The sequence below is a fragment of the Oryctolagus cuniculus genome, unplaced genomic scaffold, assembly GCF_964237555.1.
Source record: "Oryctolagus cuniculus unplaced genomic scaffold, mOryCun1.1 SCAFFOLD_73, whole genome shotgun sequence".
Taxonomy (NCBI): Eukaryota; Metazoa; Chordata; class Mammalia; order Lagomorpha; family Leporidae; genus Oryctolagus; species Oryctolagus cuniculus.
This window is the reverse complement of record NW_027208354.1, coordinates 576,476-583,800: the sequence shown is the minus strand read 5'-3', so window position 1 is coordinate 583,800 and position 7,325 is coordinate 576,476.

The following is a 7,325-nucleotide window of genomic DNA, read 5'->3' as shown; positions in this document are numbered from 1 at the left end:
CCTGTAGACTTCTGACTAAATTAACCTGAAATTCGCAGTGAAACTCAGTTTGGAGGCAATATATAACTGTCACCTCAGCCAAAGTGTTCCATTTTATTTTCCAAAACACAAAAACTCACCTTGTTCGTGTTACCTGTAGATTTTTAAGCTTCAAATGCCTATGTGTTGTGTTTTTTATTTCATAATGGCTACTCTGTCCAAACTCTTGTTTGTATTGCGTCAGAATACAAAATTTGGGGAGGAAGAAGGCAAAACCAACTCAGACCCAGAAAACATTTAGGAAATTGCTGCTCAAGAAACCTCAAATCGGCTGGGGCACCTAAACCAATGACAGCAAGCCAGAATTGGAGCAAGCCAACAGCTGTGCCCTGATTGAAAATGAAGCATTCTCTTGTGCACTGAACTCCATATTGCAGCCTCAAAACCAAAGCTCACATCAGAAAATTCATTATTCTGTCCAAACTCTTGTTTGTATTGCGTCAGAATACAAAATTTGGGAAGGAAGAAGGCAACCAACTCAGACCCAGAAAACATTTAGGAAATTGCCTCTCAAGAAACCAAACACCGCTGAGGCACCCAAAAACTTAAAACAAGACAGAATTGGAACAAGCCAACAGCTGTGCCCTGATTGAAAAAGAACCTTCCTCTTGTGCCCTGAACTCAATATGCCAGACTCAAAACCAAAGCTCACATCAGAAAATTCATTACAAACCATGATAAATAAGAAAAAAGAGAAAAAAGGCAAAGAAATGCAGGAGTTCTTAGTAATATTGGGCTTGATTTATTGCCATGTAAACGGCTGTTTCCAGATTCATCCGCACCTCCCAGCTGAGTATCTGTGGTTTCTGACTGAATTAACCTGAATATCGCAGTGAAACTCGGTTTGGAGGCAATTAATATCTGTCACCTCAGCCAAAGTGTTCCATTTTATCTTCCAAAACTCAAAAACTCACCTTAGTCTTCTTACCTGTAGATTTCAAAACTTCAAATGCCTATTTGTTTTGTTTTTTATTTCATAATGGCTACTCTGCCCAAGCTCTTGTTTGTATTGCGTCAGAATACAAAATTTGGCAAGGAAGAAGGCAAAACCGACTCAGACCCAGAAAACATTTAGGAAATTGCCACTCAAGAATCCAAAAGTCAGCGGAGGCACCCAAAACAAGGACAGCAAGCCAGAATTGGAGCAAGCCAACAGCTGTGCCCTGATTGAAAAAGAACCTTCCTCTTGTGCCCTGAGCTCAATATAGCAGATTCAAAACCAAAGCTCACATCAGAAAATTCATTACAAACCATGATAAATAAGAAAAATGAGAAAAAAGCCAAAGAAATGCAGGAGTTCTTAGTAATATTGGGCTTGATTTATTGCCATGTAAACGGCTGTTTCCAGATTCATCCACACCTCCCAGCTGAGTGTCTGTGGTTTCTGACTGAATTAACCTGAAAATCGCAGTGAAACTCGGTTTGGAGGCAATTAATATCTGTCACCTCAGCCAAAGTGTTCCATTTTATTTTCCAAAACTCAAAAACTCACCTTAGTATTCTTACCTGTAGATTTCTAAGCTTCAAATGCCTATTTATTGTGTTTTTCATTTCATCATTGCTACTCTGTCCAAACTCTTGTTTGTATTGCGTCAGAATACAAAATTTGGGAATAAGAAGGAAAAACCGTGTCAGACCCAGAAAACATTTAGGAAATTGCCACTCAAGAAACCAAAAGTCAGCTGAGGAACCCACAACAATGACAGCAAGCCAGAATTGGAGAAAGACAACAGCTGTGCCCTGATTGAAAGAGGACCTTCCTCTTGTGCCCTGAACTCAATATGCCAGCCTCAAAAGCAAAGCTCACATCGGAAAATTCATTACAAACCATGATAAATAAGAAAAATGAGAAAAAAGCCAAAGAAATGCAGGAGTTCTTAGGGATATTGGGCTTGAATTATGGCCATGTAAACGGCTGTTTCCAGATTCATCCACACCTCCCAACTGAGTGTCTTTGGTTTCTGAATGAATTAACAAAAAAATCGCAGTGAAACTCGGTTTTGGAGGCAATTAATATCTGTCACCTCAGCCAGAGTGTTCAATTTTACTTTCGAAAACACAAAAACTTACCTTGCTCGTGTTACATGTACATATATAAGCTTCAAACGCATATTTGTTGTGTTTTTTATTTCATAATGGCTACTCTGTCCAAACTCTTGTTTGTATTACGTCAGAATACAAAATTTGGGAAGGAAGAAGACAAAACCAACTCAGACCCAGAAAACATGTAGGAAATTGCCGCTAAAGAAACCAAAAACAGCTGAGGCACGCAAAACAATGACAGCAAGCCAGAATTGCAACAAGCCAACAGCTGTGTCCTGTTTGAAAAAGACCATTGATCCGGTGCCCTGAACTCAATATGCCAGCCTCAAAACCAAAGCTCACATCAGAAAATTCATTACAAACCATGATAAATAAGAAAAATGAGACAAAAGCCAAAGAAATGCATGAGTTCTTAGTGATATTTGGCTGCATTTAGACACAAGGAAACTGGCTGTTTAAAGATTCATCCCCCCCTTCCACTGACTGACTTTGGAATTCTGATTGATTTCACCTCAAAATTGCACTCACACTCAATTTGGAGGGAATTAGAATCTGTCCCCTCGGCAGAAGGGTTCCATGTCATTTTCCAAAACACAGAAACTAATCTTGATCACGTTGCCAGTAGATTTCTAATCCTGAAAGGGCAATTTCTGTGTTTTTTTTTTTTCTTTCATAATGGCTACTCTGTCCAAATCTTGCTTGTATTGAATCAGAATACAAAATATGGGAATAAGAAGGCAAAACCGACTCAGACCCAGAAAACATTAAGGAAATTGCCGCTCAAGAAACCACAAATCGGCTGAGGTTCCCAAAACAATGACAGCAAGCCAGAATTGGAGCAAGCCAACAGCTGTGCCCTGATTGAAAAAGAACCTTCCTCTTGTGCCCTGAACTCAATATTCCAGCCTCAAAACCAAAGCTCACATCAGAAAATTCATTACAAATCATCATAAATAAGAAAAAAGAGAAAAAAGCCAAAGAAATGCAAGAATCCATAATCATAGTGGCTTGAATTAGTTGCAAGGAAACCCGCTGTTCCCGGATTCATCCACCCCTCCAGCTGACTGCCTGTGGAATTCTCACTGAATTAACCTGAAAATCGCAGTAAGACTCAGTTTGGAGGCAATAATATCAGTCACCTCAGCCAAAGTGTTCCATTTGATTTTCCAAATCACAAAAACTCACCTTGGTCGTGTTACCCTTAGATTCATAAGCTTCAAACGCTAATTTGTTGTTTTTTTTTTTTTTATTTCATGATGGCTACTCTGTCCAAACTCTTGTTTGTATTGCGTCAGAATACAAAATGTGGGAAGGAAGAAGGGAAAACCAACTCAGACCCAGAAAACATTTAGGAAATTGCCGCTCAAGAAACCACAAATCGGCTGAGGCACCCAAAACCTTGAAAGCAAGACAGAATTGGAGCAAGCCAACAGCTGTGCCCTGATTGAACAAGACCATTAATCCAGTGCCCTGAACTCCATATTCCACCCTCAAAACCAAAGCTCACATCAGAAAATTCATTACAAACCATGATAAATAAGGGAAATCTGAGAAAGCCAAAGAAATTCAAGAGTCCTTTGTGGTATTTGGCTGGATTTAGACAGAAGGAAACTGGCTGTTTCCGGATTCATCCCCCCCCTTCCACAGACAGACTTTGGAATTCTGATTGAATTCACCTCAAAATCGCACTCACACTCAATTTGGAGGGAATTAGAATCTGTCCCCTCAGCAGAAGGTTTCCATGTCATTTTCCAAAACACAGAAACTCATCTTGGTCGTGTTGCCTATAGATTTCTAATCCTGAAAGGGCAATTTGCTGTGTTTTTTTTTCTTTCATAATGGCTACTCTGTCCAAATCTTGCTTATGTTGCATCAGAATACAAAATTTGGGAATAAGAAGGCAAATCCGACTCAGACCTAGAAAACATTTAGGAAACTGCAACACAAGAATCCACAAATCAGCTGAGGCACCCAAAACAATGACAGCAAGCAGAATTGCAGCAAGACAACAGCAGTGCCCTGATTGAAAAAGAACCTCCCTCTTGTGCACAAAAATTCAATATGCCAGCCTCAAAACCAAAGCTCACATCAGAAAATTCATTACAAACCATGATAAATAAGGGAAATCTGAGAAAGCCAAAGAAATTCAAGAGTCCTTTGTGATATTTGGCAGGATTTAGACACAAAGAAACTGGTTGTTTAAAGATTCATCCCCCCCTTCCACAGACAGACTTTGGAATTCTGATTGAATTCACCTCAAAATCGCACTCACACTCAATTTGGAGGGAATTAGAATCTGTCCCCTCAGCAGAAGTGTTCCATGTCATTTTCCAAAACACAGAAACTCATCTTGGTCGCGTTGCCTGTAGATTTCTAATCCTGAAAGGGCAATTTGCTGTGTTTTTTTTTTTTTCTTTCATAATGGCTACTCTGCCAAAATCTTGCTTGTATTGCATCAGAATACAAAATTTGGGAAGGAAGAAGGCAAAACCGACTCAGACCCAGAAAACATTTAGGAAATTGCCGCTCAAGAAACCACAAATCGGCTGAGGCACCCAAAACAATGACAGCAAGCCAGAATTGCAGCAAGCCAACAGCTATGCCCTGATTGAAAAAGAACCTTCCTCTTGTGCCCTGAGCTCAATATACCAGCCTCAAAACCAAAGCTCACATCAGAAAATTCATTACAAACCATGATAAATAAGAAAAATGAGAAAAAAGCCAAAGAAATGCAGGAGTTCTTAGTAATATTGGGCTTGATTTATTGCCATGTAAACGGCTGTTTCCAGATTCATCCACACCTCCCAGCTGAGTGTCTGTGGTTTCTGACTGAATTAACCTGAATATCGCAGTGAAACTCGGTTTGGAGGCAATTAATATCTGTCACCTCAGCCAAAGTGTTCCATTTTATCTTCCAAAACTCAAAAACTCACCTTAGTCTTCTTACCTGTAGATTTCAAAGCTTCAAATGCCTATTTGTTTTGTTTTTTATTTCATAATGGCTACTCTGCCCAAGCTCTTGTTTGTATTGCGTCAGAATACAAAATGTGGGAAGGAAGAAGGGAAAACCAACTCAGACCCAGAAAACATTTAGGAAATTGCCGCTCAAGAAACCACTAATCGGCTGAGGCACTCAAAACAATGACAGCAAGCCAGAATTGGAGCAGGCCAACAGCTGTGCCCTGTTTGAAAAAGACTATTCCTCCGGTGCCCTGAACTCCATATTGCAGCCTCAAAACCAAAGCTGACATCAGAAAATTCATTACAAACCATGATAAATAAGAAAAATGAGAAAAAAGCCAAAGAAATGCAGGAGTTCTTAGTAATATTGGGCTTGATTTATTGCCATGTAAACGGCTGTTTCCAGATTCATCCACACCTCCCAGCTGAGTGTCTGTGGTTTCTGACTGAATTAACCTGAAAATCGCAGTGAAACTCGGTTTGGAGGCAATTAATATCTGTCACCTCAGCCAAAGTGTTCCATTTTATCTTCCAAAACTCAAAAACTCACCTTTGTCTTCTTACCTGTAGATTTCAAAACTTCAAATGCCTATTTGTTTTGTTTTTTTTTTCATAATTGCTACTCTGTCCAAACTCTTGTTTGTATTGCGTCAGAATACAAAATTTGGGAAGGAAGAAGGCAAAACCAACTCAGACCCAGAAAACATTTAGGAAATTGTCACTCAAGAAACCAAAATTCAGCTGAGGAACCCACAACAATGACAGCAAGCCAGAATTGGAGAAAGACAACAGCTGTGCCCTGATTGAAAAAGAACCTTCCTCTTGTGCCCTGAACTCCATATGCCAGCCTCAAAAGCAAAGCTCACATCGGAAAATTCATTACAAACCATGATAAATAAGAAAAATGAGAAAAAAGCCAAAGAAATGCAGGAGTTCTTAGGGATATTGGGCTTGAATTATGGCCATGTAAACGGCTGTTTCCAGATTCATCCACACCTCCCAACTGAGTGTCTTTGGTTTCTGAATGAATTAACAAAAAAATCGCAGTGAAACTCGGTTTTGGAGACAATTAATATCTGTCACCTCAGCCAGAGTGTTCAATTTTACTTTCGAAAACACAAAAACTTACCTTGCTCGTGTTACATGTACATATATAAGCTTCAAACGCATATTTGTTGTGTTTTTTATTTCATAATGGCTACTCTGTCCAAACTCTTGTTTGTATTACGTCAGAATACAAAATTTGGGAAGGAAGAAGACAAAACCAACTCAGACCCAGAAAACATGTAGGAAATTGCCACTAAAGAAACCAAAAACAGCTGAGGCACGCAAAACAATGACAGCAAGCCAGAATTGCAACAAGCCAACAGCTGTGTCCTGTTTGAAAAAGACCATTGATCCGGTGCCCTGAACTCAATATGCCAGCCTCAAAACCAAAGCTCACATCAGAAAATTCATTACAAACCATGATAAATCAGAAAAATGAGACAAAAGCCAAAGAAATGCACGAGTTCTTAGTGATATTTGGCTGGATTTAGACACAAGGAAACTGGCTGTTTAAAGATTCATCCCCCCCTTCCACTGACTGACTTTGAAATTCTGATTGATTTCACCTCAAAATTGCACTCACACTCAATTTGGAGGGAATTAGAATCTGTCCCCTCAGCAGAAGGGTTCCATGTCACTTTCCAAAACACAGAAACTAATCTTGATCATGTTGCCAGCAGATTTCTAATCCTGAAAGGGCAATTTCTGTGTTTTTTTTTTTTTCTTTCATAATGGCTACTCTGTCCAAATCTTGCTTGTATTGCATCAGAATACAAAATATGGGAATAAGAAGGCAAAACCGACTCAGACCCAGAAAACATTAAGGAAATTGCCGCTCAAGAAACCACAAATCGGCTGAGGCACCCAAAACAATGACAGCAAGCCAGAATTGGAGCAAGCCAACAGCTGTGCCCTGATTGAAAAAGAACCTCCCTCTTGTGCCCTGAACTCAATATACCAGCCTCAAAACCAAAGCTCACATCAGAAAATTCATTACAAACCATGATAAATAAGAAAATGGAGAAAAAGCCAAAGAAATGCAAGAATCCATAATGATAGTGGGCTTGATTTAGTTGCAAGGAAACCGGCTGTTCCCAGATTCATCCACAGCTCCAGCTGACTGCCTGTGGAATTCCGACTGAATTAACCGGAAAATCGTAGTAAGACTCAGTTTGGAGGCAATAATATCAGTCACCTCAGCCAAAGTGTTCCATTTTATTTTCCAAATCACAAAA